Below are 22,348 nucleotides of genomic sequence, written 5' to 3'. Positions count from 1 at the left end.
TTTTCATAATTATACAGCACTGCAAGGAAAGTTCCCATTCCTGCCCCTTTTGTTGCTTCAAACTTTCCCTTTGACCACACCTGAACCTCTGAAGATGTAATTGCATTACCTGCCTCACAGGGTGGTTGTGAGAACAAGCTGGGCAGGATGTGTGGAGAAGCACGTGTACTGCCTTGAATACCTGTATAGAGGCGTGTAAATGTCACGATGGAACCTTTTACATTACAGGCAATATATACAGTATATACAGGTGAAACTCGAAAAAATAGAATATCGTGAAAAAGTTCAATTATTTCAGCAATTCAACTTAAAATATATGAGATAGACTCATGACATGCAAAGCTAGATATGTCAAGCCTTTATTTGTTATAATTGTCATGATCATGGCGTACAGCTGATGAAAACCCAAAATTAACAATCTCAGAATATTCGAATATTGTGAAAAGGTGCAGTAGCTATTCAATCCATAACACCTGCAATGGGTTCCCGAGCCTTTAAATGGTCTCGCAGTCTGGCTCAGTCGGAAGCACAATCATGGGGAAGGCTGCTGACCTGACAGAAAGCCATCATTGAGACCCTCCATAAGGAGGGAAAGCCTCAGTTATAACAAATAAAGGCTTGACATATCTCGCTTTGCATGCCATGAGTCTATCTCATATATTAGTTTCACCTTTTAAGTTGAATTACTGAAATAAATGAACTTTTCCACGATATTCTAATTTTTCGAGTTTCGCCTGTATATGTTCCTAGAAATCCAGGCAGATAACAATGGCTGCTTCTATTCTGAGTAGTTCCAATTTTGCAGGCAGCCTTGCAACATCATGTAGTTCCTCACAGGGAAAACCTCTGTGACAGACTTTATTTGGAAGAAGCTGCTGCTTTTTGATATGTGGTGTTTGCTCAGCTTTCCCTCTCTTTGTTCTTCTCTTGTTCAGGAGGGCATTTGCATGAAAACAAGTTCTTTGTTTCTTAAGAGTTCATCTGCTCCTGCTGCTTATTTTCCCACCCGACTGTAATCCTCTGGTTTGTGACATCTCAATTGGTGGCTGTGAAAATGATTATGATGTCAAAGGGGGAATTATGACTTCAGGTGAGAAATAAGCAGCAGGTGCAGGTGAACTCGAGAAAGAAGCAGAGCTTGTTTTCTTTGAGGTGTCCTTTTAACACAAAGGAACCAGGGAGGATGCTTCCTTGCTTGCTTGCTCACTCATGTAAAATGTCTCAGCTTATAAAGTATGCACCCCTTTCAGGGGATGCTCTTTTGGTTTAAATTAGTTTCTTTATAATGTAGATGTACCCCAGTTTTCTCCTGAGTTTCATTGGTGCTAAAATCACAACCTAGTCATGACCTGGTCAGTTTGAGAAGATGTAACCATATTTTTCCTGCCAACCTAGCAGTTTGAAAGCACGTCAAAGTACAAGTAGATAAATAGGTACCGCTCCGGCAGGAAGGTAAACGGCGTTTCCATGCGCTGCTCTGGTTCGCCAGAAGCGGCTTCGTCCTGCTGGCCACATGACTCAGAAGCTGTATGCCGGCTCCCTCGGCCAATAAAGCGAGATGAGCGCTGCAACCCGAGAGTTGGCCACGACTGGACCTAATGGTCAGGGGTCCCTTTACCTTTACCTTTAACCATATTTTGTCTAGAGTAGGCTGAGGCTCTGCGTACTTTAACATCCTTTCAAACCATAACATCTTCTCTGCACTAATCAGTTTATTCAGGGTAGTTAACAGGGAAAACACCACCAAGCCTGCATTCAGCTATGACCTGGTTCTGCCCAGGTTCACAAATGTTTAAATTCATGTGCACTGTGCAAAAATGGGGGTTAAAAAAAATTCTTCAAGAAAAAACTTGCGTTTGAGCATTATCTTAGATTTTATTTCTTATAGTTGGGAGAGAGTGCCCATTGTTATGTAGCCAGGATAGGAGCACCCACATAGAAGGTGGAGGTCCTGGCAAGCTTGAGGGAAGTTGAAGGCCCACAGAAAAATATATTTAAATAATTTAGTCAGCCAGATGCATATAGGGAAGCCCATAAGCAGAACCTGAGTGCAAAGTGTGTTGGAATGGCTTAACCAGAAGAATGTACAATAGTACATATAATAAGAATGTAACAGTGTCATTACTCTGTAGTTTGCTTGGCCACAGACAGGTGGCGCTGTGAACTACAGCATGGTGAGAAGCAGTGAATGGCTGGCCAAGGAAGCTGCAAAAGGGAGAGCCAGAAAAGACGGCAGAAGCCCCTCCATGGCCACCCTGTTCCATTTGACTCCTCTGCCTCTCTGCCCCCAGAGCCCCAGTCAAGCTGGCACTGCTACTGGTCAACTTCTTCCTCCCTGCTTAAGATAAGCATGCACTTGCCAGAGTGGTGCATGCTCTAGTTATCTCCCGCTTGGACTATTGCCATGCGCTCTATGTGGGGCTACCTTTGAAGGTGACCCAGAAACTGCAATTAATCCAGAATGCGGCAGCTAGACTGGTGACTGGGAGCGGCCACCAAGACCACATAACACTGGTCCTGAGAGATCTGCATTGGCTCCCAGTACGTTTCCGAGCACAATTCAAAGTGTTGGTGCTAACCTTTAAAGCCCTAAATGGCCTCGGTCCAGTATACCTGAAGGAGCATCTCCATCCCTGTCGTTCTGCCCGGACACTGAGATCCACTGCCGAGGGCCTTCTGGCGGTTCCCTCATTGCGAGAAGTGAGATTACAGGGAGCCAGACAGAGGGCCTTCTCGGTAGTGGCACCTGCCCTGTGGAACGCCCTCCCTTCAGATGTGAAGGGAATAAGTAGCTATCTTATCTTTAAAAGACATCTGAAGGCAGCCCTGTTTAGGGAAGTTTTTAATATTTAATGCTGTATTGTTTTTAACACTTGATTGGAAGCCGCCCAGAGTGCCTGGGGAAACTCAGCCAGATGGGTGGGGTATAAATAATAAATTATTATTATTGTTGTTGTTGTTGTTGTTGTTGTTGTTGTTGTTGTTGTTGTTATTAAGAGTGAGCCAGGTTAAGGCAGTAGTGGCAGATCTCCAGCCTGACCAGCCACCAGTTCTGGCCTCCTTCTTGCAGTGCTCCTGCTTCCGGGCTGACTCTTCATCCTGCTTGCCTTCATTGCATGAGGTGGAAAGGGGGAAGGTCTAAGGTGTTAGTGGATTGTGGGGTTTGGTGAGATGGTGAGGCAATAGGTTGGGTTGGGGAGCAAAGGGATTAGTGGAGGAGTGGTGCTTGTTTCCCCAATAAAGAGGATAGAAGCTGCAATGGACATAATTATATAAGAGCATAAATTACCCACCCCCATTATACAAAGCTGTAGGAAACAAACTTCCCCATCAGGCCTAGCAATCCAAATAAACAGGGGGAGGATGTTAACTCTCACACCCTTAAAACTGTCACTGCTTAATAAAACTGCCAAAAAATTTCTGAAGAACTGCTGAAGGCACCAGGAGACCTTCTCTGGGTAGAGTCCTCTATAGACAGCCAGGAGTGGGTGGTGCGCCATCCTCTTCGCTTCTGGTGGAGGAGGGGGGAACTGAGGAGGGCCTTCAGAGATGAACTCAAAGCCTGAATAGACTCATATGGGAAAAGCAGACTTCAAGTACCGGGTTCCAAGGCACAGAAGGATTCATCTTGACTTAGTCTGGATAAAGACTGGCAGAAGTGAAAACGAATAAGGACCTACATGATTTGTTCTGAATGTCTGGAACCCTGTTAGTAACCTCGCTACTGAATTCTGCAGCTGCTGAAGTTGGCATACTGCCTTCAAGGGAAGCCCCATGTGCAATGCATTGCAACAACCTCTTATTAATTGCACTCTTGCCTCCTCTCTCCAGCAATGGGTACATAGCGACACTCTGCCTCTGAACCAGGAAATTCTGCTTAGCTGGCAGTAGTCAATAGCGAGCTGTAGACCTAATTCCGCGAGTTAGTCTCATCCCCTTCTAAAGCCCTTTCCACTTTTTCTGATAATTCACTCTATACATTAACTATGTCTTGTGGAGTACCACTTCCTTTTGCTGGTCATATATTTACTGCCCATCAGTGCAATTGGATGACTTTGAGTTCTAGTGCCATTGATGATATAAGTATGCAAGTACTTCTCTCTCATCACTTTTTCCACTCCTCTCGCCATTCCCCTGCCCTTATTTCCCCCGAACTTAGAACAGATGCTGTCACACACCCTCCAGATCAGTGGTTCTCTTTTTTTAAAAAATGATATTTATTAAAGTTAAAAAAAAAGATTACATAAATAAAAAGAGAAAAAAGAAGAAAAAGAAATAAAAAGGAAAAAAATACAAAATACAGAAAAAGATAGAAAACACTTTAAAAAATACATCAGTCTTTCCATGCCTTACATTTCATTTCCTTGCTTCCCTGACCTCCTCACACCTCCCTTTTTTGTATTCCAGTTCTGTTAGTTAATCCAGCAATTCCTTTCCCTCTTTGTTTTTATCTTAATCCTTTAACTTAATATATTATAACTTTGGATTTTCACCTGTTAACAATCCATTTTTACATACACCTTTATAACATTACTGCTAAAACCACTTAACTTCATTCTGACATCATTCTAACATTCATTAATTTTGCAGTATTTCTGTAAATAGTCTTTAAATTTCTTCCAATCTTCTTCCACCGACTCTTCTCCCTGGTCTCGGATTCTGCCAGTCATTTCCGCCAGTTCCATATAGTCCATCACCTTCATCTGCCATTCTTCCAGAGTGGGTAAATCTTGTGTCTTAGATCAGTGGTTCTCAACATGTGGGTCCCCAGATGTTGTTGGACTACAACTCCCATCATCCCTGAGCTCTGGCCTTGCTAGCTAGGGGTCATGGGAGTTGTAGTTCAACAACATCTGGGGACCCACAGGTTGAGAAAGGCTGCCTAGATGCTTCAACTCCTTGATCATTTTGATTTTCCTTTCCTAAACCTTTTCCAGCTCTGTGGTCCTTTTTTGTGTGTGGCCAGAACTCTCCCCAGTATTCCAAAGGCAGCCACATCATAGATTTTATAGAAAGCCACTGTGGTGTTGGCAGTTTTATCTTCAGTCCATTTCCTGATAGCCCCCACAGTGGAATTTGCTTCTCTTGGTTCCACCGCTGCACTGGGAGTTGGGTTGATTGCTTCATTGTGGTGTTCACCATGACCACAAGTGATTTTTCTTGGTGAGTTATTGCCAGGAAACCATCATTATGGTTAGGATATCTTAGGATTGCCTGTTTTAAATAGTGCAGCGGCAGTGTGTGTAAAAGGACTGCAGCAGCAATGCCACATACAGGCCCGTTAAAATATATCGCTATGTTCCTGCTAGATCTAGAGGTCCACTTTTTATTTTATTTTTTCGGTTAGAGCCTGTATTCTCCTGAAGCCTTATTGTTTAAAGGCACTGTGCAGGATTCCTCCTTGCCTGCAATTGGCGTCCTGGGAAGATAAGTAGCCCACATTGTACCATAGTCATTTGTCTGCTGTGTGCTGAATGGAAGGAAAAAGCTATTTGCATATCTGGCTTCCCAGGTGTGAACAACAGCTTGCAGGGTCTTGTGTTTTTTAGGTAAATTGTTGGTTGACCTTACTGTTGGCTCCTGGGTAGATCTTTATTAAAAGAGCTATGGTTCTAAAGACCCCACCAAGCCATGCCTTCTGACTTTGTATCTTAATGGTTGTCCCATTGTACTGCAGACTTTTTCTTTATAGCCAGCCAGGTTTCCAACTATGCCTGCTTAATATTTTCTTTTCCGCCTTCCGTGTGCACAGTTTATTTTGTAGTTTAATTTATTTAACAAAATTTCGATACCGTCGTACCTTGGAAGTCGAACGGAATCCATTCCGGAAGTCCGTTTGACTTCCAAAATGTTCAGAAATCAAATCACGGTTTCTGATTGGCTGCAGGAAGCTCCTGCGGCCAATCAGAAGCTGTGGAAGCCTCGTCGGACTTTTGGGTTCCAAAAGAATGTTTGCAAACCGGAACAATCACTTCTGGTTTTGCAGCCTTCGGGAGTCAAAACGTCTGAGTTTTAGGGCACTCCGGATCCAAGGTACAACTGTACCCCTTACTAGAGCAACATATTTCTGTGTGGTTTCCGAAAAAATTTTCTGGACTAGCTGCTGGCTGCTGTTTTGGTGGAGCCCAGTAGTGCTATATGGGATCTACTCACTTTGAGTCTCTCTGCCCAGCAGCACAGACCATCTTTAGAGAATCTGGTTAGATTTTGTTACTCCTCCCTCACAGAACTTTTGAAAGCTTCCTTAGCTTAATATTTAGCTATTTTATTTATTTAAATATTTATAACACTCACTTTAATAAAGTATATCAAGGTGGCGTACAGCATACAAAATAAGAAAACCAGTCCCCATTGAGATTTATCTTCTCTTCCCCCACCCCCTCAATCCGCACTCATTAATTCAGGTGTCTCCTGAAGGAGGGTTAGCATTAGGCAATCGAATTATGGAATAACCATTCACCTGGATATGTTTTTGACACAGGCAGAGCTGAAAACAGAGCCACTCACTTGCTGATGCTTGTGACGGATTCAAAGAATTATCCCAAGTGAGTGTCACTTAGTGCCTGCCCTTTTGCACGAGAGCTTCATCTTGTACTCATCCTTCTTATAAATTTGCAAGTTCACATTACTCTAGGAAATGCCACAGCGGCAGGAAACTATTAATCTTATCAAGCATCACAGAGTAGAAACTGATTGAGAAGATTGGATGTCTTTGCCGTATCTTGGCTACAGCCTGAGGTTGAGTGTGAGTGTGGCCATCACACAACTAGTTGCTCCTTCCTCAGAAGGGAGTGAGTGCAAGACATTAAGGAAAAAAGCTGCTGTGTTCTGATGGCATTTTATGATGAAATAACTGCTTCACACCAAAGGCTTCTTTCGCTGTTCTTTTTAACGTTTCTGTGTCTTATTTTAAAGCCATCGTTTTCAAGACTGTAGCTTTGCTCCCTGATCAGTTTATATATATATAATTATTAAATAGCTCAAAGGGCTTTAAATATCCCAGAGTGATATTAATTAGTTGACTCTCCAGTCACTAAGGCTTGTCAGAGCTCAGTTTGAAGTTCAGCTTGGAGAAATTTGGCAAACAAAATAATACCAGAGCTCCAGACCCATAATTACCCATCAAGTGAATGTGACAAAAGCATACGCTCCCCCCCCCAAAAAAAATCTAAAATGAGGATCAAGCACTTGGGGGAGGGCACTTCTCAAACAACTTTTTGAAGATGATCCTTCTGGCGATCCTTTGGTGATATGGATTGTCTTGAAAGTGGGCATGTGTTTTAGCCCATGCAGAGTGAAAGTCATTGGTAACCCTGTTTTCCAGGATCACAGATACGACTGAGGTATTGCCCTTCCTCTCGGTTGGCTTTGTTTGCCTGAGTAGCACTGCCGTGTAGCAAAATCTGATACACTCCTAAGTGCCATTATGGTATCTCATTCCACTTGGCTGGAGCCCTCTATGTGATTAAACAAGAAAGAAAAAGGCACAGAAGTTTGAAGGGGGAAATGGTGCTGAAATAGCAGCGGCAGAGAATGGGGAAATGGTGGGGTCAAAAGCCCAGAATGTTAAGGGATTATGTAGGAAATTTTTTGGCCTTTGGATACCTCAGTTTTTGGCCCAAAAATGAATTGGGCAAACATTTGGCATGTCCCGTATAATTTGTTTTCAAAGGCTCTTAAATCTAATTACAGAGTAATTGTGTCCATTGCAATTACATCTGTGGCATGGAATCATTTCCAGTATAGATCCTCAAAATAGTACAAGATTCATGTGAGCGTGTGTATATAATTGCACTAGCAGGTCTGGTGACACCCTTAACAACCTGACCAGTGGTTAGGCATGATAGGAAATGGAGTCCAACAACACCTGAAGGGGACCAGGATTGGAAAAATGTGGTCCATGAGTTGGTGAGAGGCTGCTTTTCTCTGGAACATCATCTCTGCAGAGCTGGAGGTACTTGTGGACTGCTTGATTCTTGGGTGCCTTTTCCCAACTACACGTGACAAACCAGTGGAATACTTGGCTGTCAGCAGAGATCTGACTACTATGATCTGCAACAACATCTGGGTTGAACTTCAGCGGTGTATTATCCGGGAGCTGCTTCTGAAGAGGATTTGGAAACGACAAATGTTCTAGACTGTTGCTGTGAGATTGCAGACCTAGCACTAACTGAAGTCAACCCATCTCCCCTACCCCCCAGAAATCACTGGTTTTATTTGTAATTTCTCAAACTCAATCTATGTGCTCTCCAGTGCTTTAGAATATAACTCCCATCACCACTGACCATGGTGTCTGCAACTGAGGGAGCTGCAGTCGAAAACATCTGGAGGGCACCAGGTTGGGGAAGACTAGCTTAGGCTCTGCTTATCCGAGGGACCCCTCTATGTTCTCTGTCACTTGCCTTGCACCTGAATTGAAATCAGTGGTTCTTTACCCAAAAGTCTTCTCTAGGGAACTATCTTCCTAGGTTTTTTGTTTGTTTAGTCATGTCTGACTCTTCGTGACCCCCTGGACCAGAGCACGCCAGGCACTCCTGTCTTCCACTGCCTCCTGCAGTTTGGTCAAACTCATGCTGGTAGCTTTGAGGACACTGTCCAACCATCTCGTCCTCTGTCATCCCCTTCTCCTTGTGCCTTCCATTTTCCCCAGCATCAGGGTCTTTTCCAGGGAGTCTTCTCTTCTCATGAGGTGGCCAAAGTATTGGAGCCTCAGCTTCAGGATCTGTCCTTCCAGTGAGCACTCAGGGCTGATTTCCTTCAGAATGGATAGGTTTGATCTTCTTGCAGTCCATGGGACCCTTCTTCCTAGGTAGGCTTGGCTAACTCCCTCTTCATTTTTAGGAGGAGTGCTATTATTTCTCAGGAGCACCTTCATTGTTCACTGCTATAAAATATAAAAAGCAACCACATCAAATACTTCTCTAAAACTCATGCGCGTTTTTTAAAAACTGCTAACGTATCTGAGTGTAGATGAATCTCTCCCTGCCCCAAATGGGGCCTGTGGGTTTAAGCTTTGAGCTTCCTGCAGTGGGAGAAGCAACTGGGGACCCTCTCTTAAATCTCAAAAATTAGTTCCAATTTTTATGCACAAATCCTGAACACAATACCGCAAATGGGCTGGCATAAACAGTGTGGAGTTGTTGTATGTTGCTTATGTGCCCCCTGGATTCTTGGGCCTGCTTGATATTATTGACCACCATGAGAATGCATCAGAAAAGAGACACACTCACCTTTTTCAAAAGCCGAAACTTCTGTGTAACTTTTTTGTCAGGTCATGATCACGATGAGCCAGGCTGCCTTTCAAGCACCACACTGACAGGTCGACCTCTCTGCAGTCCTTGTTGTCATTCCTTGGCATGATTGTCATTTGAGGGGCAGGCTAGAGGTCATCCCACCAGAGCCACGGGGGCGCCGCTAGCTAGCCTCAGGAATGCTCCCTACAAATGTAGGATCAAAAGGGCAGCCACATGAAAATTGCTGCTTGCTCTTATATTTTTTTATGAATTATCACCCAGGGACCTGGATCATTAGCAAAATCCAAATGCTCTTCTGCAAGGACATTGCCCTGCTTGAGTCTACTCACTTGGGGCCACCTTTGCCAGAGAGCCGGGGAATTCTTCAGCTTTGCGGGATGCCTCTGTTATGGAAATATCCTTCCTCATTTACCTGTTTCGCTAAAACAATCTCTCTTGCATATGGTGATGCTTTTTAAAAGCCTTTGGTCTTTTTGGCACAGCTTCTGACTCTGATTCTTTTTCAGCAAAGACATGCTAGATCTATGGCCAAAAAGGGTCTGCAGGGGATGCCTTGCATTTGAGCAAGTTCAGTTATCTTTTTGACAGCATTCTTTCAGTGCTTGCCATCTGCCACTGAGAACGGAACTGGGAAATGGACACTAACTTGAGGTGTGTTTGCATCTCTTTTTCCAAGTATCAGTAGCTAACTCCTTAAGTCTCAGCAGTGGAGTTCTATTCAGGTTTGCATGCGCACTAACGTAATGCCGTTACACTTCGCTCCAGAAAGAAGGGACGATGCTTTTTCCAAAGGGTTCTTTATCTTCCAGCAATAATATCTATTAGAAGTAATATCTATAGGCGGCAACCATTTTAGGCACGTCCAAACGACGTGTGATTGCTGGCGCGTGGGTCATAGCTGTCAACATTTCCCTTTCTAAAAGGGAAATTCCCTTATTCCGAATAGGATTCCTCGCAAGAAAGGGAAAAGTTGACAGCTGTGGCGTGGGTCCTTATGGACCTGGATGAGGGAAGAAGGTGGGCAGGGTGTGATTATGCACACTTCGCAGATACAGGGGCCAGGAACTGAACCGCCATGCGAAATGGCCGTTGCCTGTACTACAAACTCTGAGATCATGGAGGCACTAAATACCAGCCCCATCATGTCAACCAAATTTATTAAACGTAGTTGCAAATGTTGGTGTGCCGTGTTAACGTAGAATGATCTGTGACATTGCTAATGTGCTTTTCGGTGCAGTTAACTCCTCTTTGACCCTAGATGGGCATTACTGCAGTTTCCGGGGTGCAAACTGAGGTTGCCAGTCTTCTTGAGTTCCTGGAAGCCAAGAGTCTCTATTTCTGTGCTTCTGTTGGCACAGGGATCTGCTGCTCCATATCTTCAGCTTCTCTAAATCCAGCATCTCCAATGCAAGAAGAGGGAGTGTGAAGAGTCTACAGCCAGGGATATTCTCTGAATAGGAGTGTTAACAAATGCTCTGTTCCATTGACCCACTTCTCCAAGTGTGATTCCCACCTGTTACAAAAACTTTTTAATTTCTATCCAAAGAGCTCAGGAGTGTTACTAAGATTTGAACGTGTAGGAGGAAAATGTGTGGAGAAATTCAGCTACATGATCAGATCCCTAATGTGTGACGCTTGTGAAATGGCACACTGCTAGTTAGACTTGGCTGCCCTCCTCCCTTTGTTTTCAAGTGAAATATGTTGAGAAAACGATGTTTTCTGAGTCTTGCTTTCTTTAAAGCTAGACATCTTTGCTCTGATCTCAACCTTCTTTTCTTGTTAGACCATAGGAAGCATCATTCTCATCTGTTGCAAAAATGTATGTAGGTTCGCTTTTAAACGTGTTCTGAAATTGCTATCTGGGAAATGATGTTAAAGAAAGTACAGAAGTGTAACAGTGAGGGGTAACTGGAAATGCCGAGGCCAAGATGTGATGAAACTTGCATTAATTCCATTGTGAGTTTGTTTAATTGCTGTTAGCAGCTAGTTGACAGCTCAGCTCCTGTGGACCAAGGAAAGGATTCCTTGAAGATGCTAAAGGGGGACAATCCTAGTCATTCTAATGTGCAGGAAAAATGAAGGAAACACAAATTCCAGAAGAGCAGCTGTGTGTGTTTGTATCAACAAAATGATATAGCTGCTGTGTGCCTTGGAGACCAGCTGGTTTGCTGTGGCAAACTCTTGTCTGGGCAACCATGCACTGCACCAGGCGTGTGAAGAATAAAAGACCAAAACAACTTGTGAAAAAATGCTTTGAACAATCTAAAGGAAAACACAGAAAGACTAAAAAACCAAGGAGTCTGTGTTGGTTGTGGCATTGGTAGTAGCTGGGGAATTGCCCCCTTTGAAGGAATGAATGCAAATTAGTTTGCCAGTAGCGCTCAGCATTAGAGGAGCTTTGCAGGCATTTCAGAATCGGGAGGAAACTCACTCAAATCCGTTTAGTTGAGATGATGAACTATTAATGGAAGACACAAACAGGCTTCAAGTTCCCTGTGCTTATTCCATTTCTGTCTTCACCACCCGCTTCCCAGGCCCCAAATAAATATCAACCAGAACTTAAAAGAAAGGTAGCTGTGAGGTCAGGAGAGGAACATGCCAAAGAATATCCAGCTTATTGGAAGTTCTGAGCCCAAAATGTGCACTGAGAGATGAAGGGAGCAGATGGAACCATTAGATGACATTGGGAAGGGTAAGCAAATAGCGCTTTTCAGTTGGAGTGGAGCAGCGAAAACCGGACAAAATCAGCAAGACGAAATGGTAAAGGCAAATGTGTCAACCCTGGTGTTTGGGTCTTTCTCCTGTCTTCTGCCCTCCCAGACAGATCTTCTGTCTTCCCTACATCTTAAGTTACATTCACACAAACAGTTATTTTTGAGCTGTTCTGTTCAGGCTGAGAAAAACGAGGCAAGAGCAAGAGTATGGGGCTCAGTGAAGAGGAATATGAACCATTAGAAGCAAATATTACCAAAATCTTATTCTGCTCTTTTCTGAGCACCTCTGTCTCTAAAGGAAAACTGTAATTCATGAATTTTTGTTCTCCCTCTCTCTTCGTCAATGAATCACTCTCCATGAAACTTCCCAAAAGCAGTGAGCAGGTTAACAGCTCCAAATCCAGTACGGATGCGCACTGGGGCAAGCATCTCCTCTTAAAAGGCTTGTTTATAAAAAAGGTATTACATAGGCTCCAAAAACACAGTAGAGATAAGGCTTGTCAGATATGCAACAAGAGGGCGTTGCAAGTGGGGAGGCGCCACCACCTAGAAGACCCATTTCCTGTTGGTCTGAAACAGATGGGATGGCATCTCCAGGAGACCATCTCTTGCCGAGTGCTGTGATTGGTTGGGTATCAAAGGGGTGTGTCTAGGGAGCAAGGTGTTAGGATATTTCCGTTCCTCCTTAAAAAGGGAACAGGCTGTTGTGTGTTACAAGACTGCGTACTTCCTGCTCACAGGGAGTTTCCGTTTTGTATACAGCTTTTGTTTCTGGCTGTTTCCTTGACATGGATACAAGCAGTCATGTTTTTCCTTTGTTCTGACCAACGTTGAATAAAGCTGTAAATATGCTCTTCTGGGTGAATCTTCCGTTGTGGAAACTCTGCAGAAAGGGCGTGCGTAAGTCTAGGAATGTGTCTGAGGCTCATGTCGCTAATTGACTGATGCTGTTCTACAGGAGACTGAGAGATCATCTGGAGACGACGTGTAGGCTGCCTGATGCCTTTGTCTCCCTGGCAGTATCCCAACATAAGGTCCCTCCTAGTTGGGGTGAAAGTGGGGATTTTTTTTAAGCGGGCATTGGAAAGATTGCCCACTCAGTGGGTGCAGAATGCCGTGGTGAGATTCCTTATGGGGTCTTCGCCACAGGATCACATTCATCCAGTGCTATACCAGCTGCATTGGCTCCCAGTGGAGTACAGGATCAGGTGTAAGGTGCTGGTTTTAACCTTTAAAGCCCTATACGGCCTAGGACCCTCATACCTATGGGACCGCCTCTCCTGGTATGCCCCACGGAGGACCTTACGGTCTGCAAATAATAACATCTTGGAGATCCCAGGCCTTAGAAAGATTAGGCTGGCCTCGACCAGAGCCCAGGGCCTTTTCGGCCGTGGCCCCAATCTGGTGGAATGCTCTGCCACAAGAGATCAGGGCCCTGCAGGATTTGACATCTTGGGCCTGCAAGACTGAGTTGTTCCGCCAGGCCTTTGGTCGGGGCTCAACCTGAATCCCCTTCTCTCTTTGTATAAGAACTAGTATGAAAGAAACCTCCCAGCATTCTCACAGGCCCATATAAGAACAGCGTAAATAGTTGGGCCTGTTCCCAACTCTAATCCTGCAGAAAGCCATCTAATTAGATTTTAATTTGATCCTGACTTGTTTTTAGGAGGTAATTTAATTCTTGTTTGATTTTATACCAAGGTTATATATTTGATGTTAGCTGCCCTGAGCCTGGTTTCAGCTGGGGAGGATGGGATACAAATAAAAGTTGTTGTTGTTGTTGTTGTTGTTAATTAATTAATTAAGGTGCTTGCTTGTTTTCAATAGGTAGGGAGTTCCAAAGTGCAGATGCTGCCACACCAGGTGATTGAGTTTTTACAAATGTGGAACGGGTATTATGTGTGTTTGCAGGTGGGATACCTGGTGTCTCCATTTTAAGAAAGGAGCCTGAGTTGAATGAAAAGAATTCTGCCGGAAAGATGTGGTGCTTCCGTTTATAGAGGAGACCGTACCCTGACTTAATGGTCTGATCTGCTCCAAGGTGTTGTTGTTGTTGTTTAGTCGTTTAGTCGTGTCCGACTCTTCGTGACCCCATGGACCAGAGCACGCCAGGCCCTCCTGTCTTCCACTGCCTCTCGCAGTTTGGTCAAACTCGTGCTGGTAGCTTCGAGAACACTGTCCAACCATCTCGTCCTCTGTCGTCCCCTTCTCCTTGTGCCCTCCATCTTTCCCAACATCAGGGTCTTTTCCAGGGAGTCTTCTCTTCTCATGAGGTGGCTAAAGTATTGGAGCCTCAGCTTCAGGATCTGTCCTTCCAGTGAGTACTCAGGGCTGATTTCCTTCAGAATGGATCCGTTTGATCTTCTTGTAGTCCATGGGACTCTCAAGAGTCTCCTCCAGCACCAGAATTCAGAAGCATCAATTCTTCGGCGATCAACCTTCTTTATGGTCCAGCTCTCACTTCCATACATCACTACTGGGAAAACCATAGCTTTAACTAAACGGACCTTTGTTGGCAAGGTGATGTCTCTGCTTTTTAAGATGCTGCTCCAAGGTAGCTTTGTCTATATATTTGAGAGGATGGTGCATCGGCCCAAGCCTTGTGAGCTATTTGCCTGTGGATGGGGACGCCAAACCTAGTGGCTTTCTGGCTTCAGGTAAAGCAGACTGTGACAGTCTGAGCACCTCCACCTTACGAGAAAGTTCATGAATTTAAAATATTGCAGCTCATGACTGAAGACATGTTGTGCACCTGTCTCCTTGAGTACACAACAGCAAGGACTATAATTTCCCCCAAAACCTGTATTGTTTCTCAAAGAAGAAATGTTGGCATTTCCCCCCCTCCAGCAGGGGTGAAAGGGTCTAGCTTTTAAACAGCGCTCCGTGCTTTCTATCACTCTTTTGTTTCATTTTAAATTGGGTAAACCTTTCGGTGCAATTTATCCCAGATATACCCTTTTAAGATGCTTTTTGGGGTTTTTGTTTTTTAAAGAAGAAGCTTGCAGCTAAAGACTTACGCATTTTAAATTCAGTGCTTGTAAGTGGCGATATAAAATCCCTAAGGCAGGCCAAAATAACTGATATTAAAACCTTGCAAATGTGTGTGTTTGCTGCATTCTGTTGTTTTTCTTATTCCGACGGCGGAGCAAAGCCTCTGCGGCTGATGGGCGGGAGGGGAACTGGGGTGGGGAGGTGCAGGTTAGGAAGGGGGGGGGGGCGATGCAAACCTCCGGGGCCCATTAGACTTAACTTGTTTACTGCATTGATATCTATATGTTAAATGACAAGAGAGTTCAGATTATTGAATAATTTAAAATTCAGCTCTAATTGGTGTCATATGACCTGGAAAAGGCCATGGATGACGCCAGGAGCATGCTGTGAAACGCTAATAAATAATTCATAAATGAGATCATTCATTTGCCTGGATGTCTTGTTAAATGCAGAAGTTTGTAAGTAATAACGGATGATATAACACCTGTAAGTATTTAGTTCATATGCTGGAAGGTAATCTACCTTGATGATCTTCTAGCAGAAAGCTGCCAGAGTGTGTGAGTTAATTGCGCTGGGGAGAATGCACTCCATTTATTCGGGATGGGGCTTTGGCAAAGATTAGCTTGCAGCTGTTGCATTTTGATTTCCCGATCAGCCAGCCGACGGCTCGGCGCTCGCAGGCCCCCGGACTTAGTGATGCAGCCCGCCCGTTCGCCTGCCCTTCTTTTGCGTGAACTCCAAATGCACTGGGAAATGGCGGCAACCTGATCTGCTCACAAATAGTATTGTTTCTGAAATATTTATCTAGGTCTTGCACCGCCGAGCCCTCTGTAAAACAAAGGGCAGGAGTGGTGGGGAGGTGAAATTGAAGTCAGAGCCGCTCCGTTATTTTTTTATTTATTTCCGTCGTCGTTGCATGTTGATAAAGCCGGCAGCACGCTGAATTCTAATTTCTGCACCAAGCACTGTCAGGGGAATGTTTTTGTTGTGCGAGAGAGGTCTATGCCATGGCTGACAGGAAAGGCAAAATATCAGCGGTCTGGTTTTCCATGTGGCACTTGAGGTTGGTATCGCTGCATGCGCATCATTGTGCTCTCAGAGAGGGAGCCCTCCTTTCGTTTTGCCTCTCCCGAGGCAACGTACCGTATATACTCACGTATAAGCCGACCCGAATATAAGCCGAGGCACCTAATTTTAGCACAAAAATCTGGGAAAACTTATTGACTCGAGGATAAGCCAGTTCACCACACCACAAACCTGGTGGTGGTGGCAGCAGCAGAGGAAGAACAAGCAGCCCTTTTGGGCTGCTCGTTCCTCCTCCTCCGCCTCTGCCGCTCGCAAGAGTAGGCACAGGAGCTGTGGTTGTGAGAGGCGCAGCGCAGCGCAGCTCCTGTGCCTGCCCTTGCAAGAGGCGGGCAGCGGCGGTGGGACCAGCAGCGAGAAAGGGCTCCTTTCGGGCCGCTCATCCCTCCGCCGTCCGCCTCACTCGAGTATAAGGCGAGGGGGGCTTTTTCAGCATTAAAAATGTGCTGAAAAAGTCGGCTTATACTCGAGTATATACGGTAGGAAACTGCCTTTATATGGAGTCATAGCACCGGTCCACCTAGTTCAGTATTATGCAGAGAGCTCATCTCTGGAATTTCAAGGGTGGCCCTACCTGGAGAGGGTTGGGATTGAACTTGGAGCCTTTGCATGAAAAGCAGATGCTCTATCCCAGAAGTACAGGACTTTCCTATCCACATAGGGCTTGGCTTGCTTAATGCCAACTTTATACCACCTTCCCGGTTGGAAAGGGGGCCTTGTCTTCTGAAATGCTACAGTAAAGGTAAAAGGACCCCTGACCATTAGGTCCTGTCGTGACCAACTCTGGGGTTGCGGCGCTCATCTTGCTTTATTGGCCGAGGGAGCCGGCGTACAGCTTACAGGTCATGTGGCCAGCATGACTAAGCCGCTTCTGGCGAACCAGAGCAGTGCACGGAAACGCTGTTTACCTTCCCACCGGAGCGGTACCTATTTATCTACTTGCACTTTGACGTGCTTTTGAACTGCTAGGTTGGCAGGAGAAATGCTACAGTACCAAGCCTCTAATAACGAAGCATACCTAGCGGCCCTTAAGGAGAGCTAGCCAAGCTAGCCATGCTGTCACGAGGAGAGTGGGATGCTGCACCGAGAGACCCCAGCCCCTCTCCTGTGATGTCCTGATGTCCCACAAGTCTGGAAGAGGGGGCATTTTTGCTTCAGACACAGGCCTCCCGGGAAGGTTGGGGCATCATGAGAGAAACGCATGCCACATGGCAAGGCAAGTGCCCGTTGCCCTCTCTTTCAAATCTGCAGCATGCAGAAATTGTCGAGTTGCATAGTTCCCCTCACCCACGAGCCTTGTACGTAAAGAGGACGCCTCTGTCTCTTCCCTGATCTCTGCGAAACAAAGAAGACCCAGGTGTGTGTGCAAGGAGAGAGGTGCAGGTGAGCATTAGGATGGGATGAGAAGAGCTAAGCAAATCCAAAACTTGGGTTCTGGGACCTGTCAAACGCCTATTGTTTTTTGAGGCCCTTGGGTCAGATAGCTCTTAAGGTATGGAGGCCTTTCCAGGTCATGGGCAGCACGAATGAATGCCCAGAGCGCTGCAGAGGTTTTCTCTCCCCCCCCCCCCGAGTAGCCAATACTGCTCACTGAGCATCAAGAGTCAAGGCAAGTAACTGATTTGAAGAGGAATGAGTATAGTAATTCTTAGGCAGGAGTTTGTTTCCTAAAACACAAGTTGGCCCCTGCATCTTTCAAGTGTTGTCTCACCCTTGAAGGCACCTTCCCATATATGTGGTGGGAGTGTCCGTTGTTTTTAAGATTTCTGAGCTTGACTTTTTCCACTGTCATCTTGTACCCAATTCAATGGTAGCCCTGTTGTTGATGGGAAACTGTATCGATCCAAATGCGAAGCATAAAGAATTGATCTTCTTTCTTATGTGAACAGTGAGACAAATAGTTGCTTCCCATTGGGAAAGAGCACCTCATCCCACCACGGAAACTGGGACCCAATATGTGTGGATATAGCACCTACAAGAAATATGATTTTATCTCCATGGGGTCTCAATTTATATTCCCCTCCGTTGCAGCAGCCACTATGGGGAAACTATTTTAATGCTTTAGTTTGATGTGTACCCTGTGGATATGAACTAAAATTGTAATATAAAAGATTCTCCAAGTCTGTTTTGATGCCGTGTGGATGTTTGTATGCAAGACTTAACATTTGTCTTGGAAGACAACCCTTTGTGTTTGATAACTGTTTTAAAAATTTTCAGTAAAGTTTGTAAAAAACAACAATAACCTAAGTTGAAAATCGTTCTCAGTGTCACCTCAGAAGCCATTTTGAAAACGGGTGTCTTGCACCCTTGGGCCTCTGTTGGAAATATCCTTAGCATAGGAGGTTAAAGCAATTAATGACAGCGTATTGCTCTTACAAGAATTATTTTAAAGCAGAAAGCAGGCACCCATCACATGAGCTGCGGATTCCGCTTTGGCAGAGATTCGTTCTCTGTTGCCGTAAGAGATTCCTTGTAAGCCACACGTCTTCACTCCTGCCGATGATCGCTCTGTGCTAAACGAGAACAATGCAGCGCTGTTACTATTACCTTCTCATTGTCTCTCCCCCCTTGCCTTTCTTTTTTGTATGGCACACTTGAAATACAGCAATCATCATCATACATCATTCATGAGCAACAATGGCACTTTATCTCCTGCTAAGAAAATAGGCAACTAACCTTTTTACATGGTTATCTGCCTTATTTATCTTGGGGTATTAATATCGGCAATCTCTGTCCCATCTAGGTGCTTTGTAATGATTAATCTTAGACTTTTTTTTTTTGTAATGGAGATTTCAGTAAAAGATTGGGCAATAAAAGGAATGAGTCTGAATGCCAGATATCTTTCACTTAAGTTTTAATTCTGCATATTCTTCTAAGTAAATTCTTTCCTAATAACTCTTTCAACAAAAGATTGGCATAACTATCTTGATAGCTTAACAGCAGCCTGTTGCACAGTGCCAGAAACGCACCTGGCAATGAGGGGTAACAAAAATGCTTCCCTTGGAGAGGAGGATAAAGGCAGGCAAGCCTAGCTTAGATTTTGAATAGTGCTTGAGAAATAAGTAATAATTTCTTCTTGACTTTCTCCGACTCTTGCCAAAACGTGGAGTTTGGACCGAGTGCCCAGCTACATGCTGTAGCACAGGAGCTGCACTTAATAGGAGCTTCTTGCCATTTTCGACTTCTTGGCAAAACACCCCGGAGAGAGCCAGAGCTGCGTGGTGGGACAAACACGCTGTGCACAGAGTGCACCATGTTCAATCTCCGTTCAAATCAAGGATCTCCAATTCACAGCAAGTGAACATAAAGGCCTCTGCTAGGAATCCTGGAGTGCCACTACCAGTCAGAGCAGACAGTGCAGGACTAGATACAGTGGTACCTCAGGTTACATACGCTTCAGGTTACATACGCTTCAGGTTACAGACTCCGCTAACCCAGAAATAGTACCTCGGGTTAAGAACTTTGCTTCAGGATGAGAACAGAAATCGTGCTCCGGCGGTGCAGCGGCAGTGGGAGGCCCCATTAGCTAAAGTGGTGCATCAGGTTAAGAACAGTTTCAAGTTAAGAACGGACCTCCTGAACGAATTAAGTACTTAACCCAAGGTACCACTGTATATATAACAAAGGTAAAGGACCTCTGAACGGGTCAAGTCCAGTCAAAGGTGACTATGGGGTTGCGGCGCTCATCTCGTTTTCAGGCCAAGGGAGCCGGAGTTTGTTCACAGACAGCTTTCCAGGTCATGTGGCCAGCAATGACTAAACCACTTCTGGCACAACAGAGCACCGTGACAGAAACCAGAGCGCATGGAAATGCTGTTTACCATCCCATTGCAGCAGTACCTATTTATCTACTTGCACTAGCCTGCTTTCAAACTGCTAGGTTGGCAGGAGCTAGGACAGAGCAACGGGAGCTCATCCCGCCGCAGGGATTCGAACCGCCAACCTTCTGATTGGCAAGCCCAAGAGGCTCAGTGCTTTAGACCACAGCGCCCAATGCTGAGCCAAACAACGCCTTTAGCATGAAAGAGAAAACAGTGTTCCTCCTCCTCTGGTCTCCCTGCTGCTGTGAACCAAGCCATGGTTTGACTTAGCAATGAGTTTGAACCCAGACGCATGGTTTGTCTCACCCCAGGCAAACCCTGAGTAGTAAGCTATAAAACAAGCCTAGGCTACAGATGGAGACTGGAATGGGTGCATGTTCAAAACCACTTCATCCATAAAGACCCTGGTGATCTATCTCCCACGGTTATTGGGGGGTGGCGGAGATAGAAACCTATGTCCTGAGCCCATTGGACAAGGGAAACACTACAAATCTGAAAAAGGGGCCTTAAACTGCTCAGGCTCACCTCTTTCCATATGAACCTACCCGGACCCTGAGATCATTTTCTGAGGCCCTTCTCTGTGTGCCTCTTGCATGTGAGGTCCAGAGGGTGGCAGCACAAGAACAGGCCTTCTCTGTGGTGGCACCCCATTTGTGGAAAGCTCTCCCCAGGGAGGTTCTCTTGGCACCTTCATTGTATTCTTTTAGACGCTGGGCGAAAATGTTCATCTTCAACCAGGCCTTTGACTGGTTAATGTCTTAAGGTAAAGGTAAAGGTACCCCTGCCCGTACGGGCCAGTCGTGTCCGACTCTGGGGTTGTGCGCCCATCTCGCTTAAGAGGCCGGGGGCCAGCGCTGTCTGGAGACACTTCCGGGTCACGTGGCCAGCGTGACGAAGCTGCTCTGGCGAGCCTGCACCAGCGCAGCACACGGAAACGCCGTTTACCTTCCTGCTATAAAGCGGTCCCTATTTATCTACTTGCACTTAAGGGTGCTTTCGAACTGCTAGGTGGGCAGGAGCTGGGACCGAACGGCGGGAGCTCACCCCGCTGCGGGGATTCGAACCGCCGACCATGCGATCGGCAAGTCCTAGGCGCTGAGGTTTTACCCACAGCGCCACCCGCATCCCTGGTTAATGTCTTACAGCTGTTTAAATGTGTCGGTGGGAAGGGGGTGTTATTGTTTTGCTGTTTTGTTTTACTTATTTTTGTCCTGTATTTATTTTGTGATCCGTCCTGAGGTCTTACGATGAAGGGGGGGTCATTCCCCTGAGGAAGTGTCATCCTTGAGCATTGTGGGAAATGTTCTTTGCCTCTAGGAAGCTGATAATTCGGGCCATGTGGGTCAGCCAGGTTCAGTGGCTGTCCATGGTTTCGGACAGGGAGTCATTCCTAGCCCTTCCCCTTCCGAGAACGTTCCATTTGGGTGTGTTTGTTGCTGTAAGTTGTGATAGAGAAGGAGCTGTCAGGCTGTTGTTATACACAGTTTCAGAATAAAAAATTCCTTCCAGTAGCACCTTAAAGACCAACTAAGTTAGTTCTTGGTATGAGCTTTCGTGTGCATGCACACTTCTTCAGATACCAGTGTGCATGCACACGAAAGCTCATACCAAGAACTAACTTAGTTGGTCTTTAAGGTGTTACTGGAAGGAATTTTTTATTTTGACTATGGCAGACCAACACGGCTACCTATCTGTAACAGTTTCAGAACAACGTTTTAAGGTTTTCCTGTCCATGCTCTCCATCAAAACATTCTTGCTGTCTTTGTAGACCTTGGATTTTGTGCTTAAACACACTTAAAGGTTGGGAGGTTTCTTACACAAATCCAGTCTGAAACAGTTTTGGTCCAATATTGTTCCTGAAATAAATGCTCAGATTTAAAGAGCACTTTGAGCATCTATTTCAAGCCTTGGGGATGGCTCATTCAATGCAGTTGTTTAACTTCAGTGAACTATGGTGCAAGAGTGCTCTGTGGTACATATTGGGATTTTTAGTGCCCGTTAACATACATGAACCATGGGCCCAGTTGGGTCGCCTCCGCTCCTCACATTTTGGATTGGGTCAACAAATGCAAATTAACGTGTCTTTCTAGCTCCGGAGTTTTATCAGTCTCTCATCACCAGCCCAACTTAATTGGAAAAAGAAATCACTTATGTGGTAGGATTTAAACGTGTTTTGTAGTTGAATGACAGCTTTTGATGTAGAACCGTATTTTACAGGAAGTGGTCTAGTTCTTTATCAGTGTTTCTGTAAGGATATTTCAAAAACTCTCATCAAATTTCCAACAGTAAGTAATATCCCATTCAGCGCAAGGTGAAATGTTTTACATCAAATCCCCTGCTGTGTAATGGCCAATCAGACAGTATTTATAGTGGCTGAATGGATTTCTTGGCTCTGTATTCAAAATTAAACATTTTCAGACATTAACATTTAATGCTTTTTTGCCACACTTCAAGTTGATTTTATGTAACCCTAGATACTCGCAAC

At 45.1% G+C, this 22,348-nt stretch overlaps 1 protein-coding gene across 12 annotated transcripts in view; it reads left to right on the top strand.

Moving 5' to 3' along the window:
- Window positions 1-22,348, top strand: part of KIAA1328 — a 237,467-nt gene that overhangs the window by 140,422 nt on the left and 74,697 nt on the right. The gene's annotated exons all lie outside the window — the stretch shown is intronic.

Source organism: Podarcis liolepis, assembly GCF_965112155.1.
Source record: "Podarcis liolepis genome assembly, chromosome: 11".
NCBI lineage: Eukaryota > Metazoa > Chordata > Lepidosauria > Squamata > Lacertidae > Podarcis > Podarcis liolepis.
This window is presented reverse-complemented; position numbering and strand designations above follow the sequence as displayed.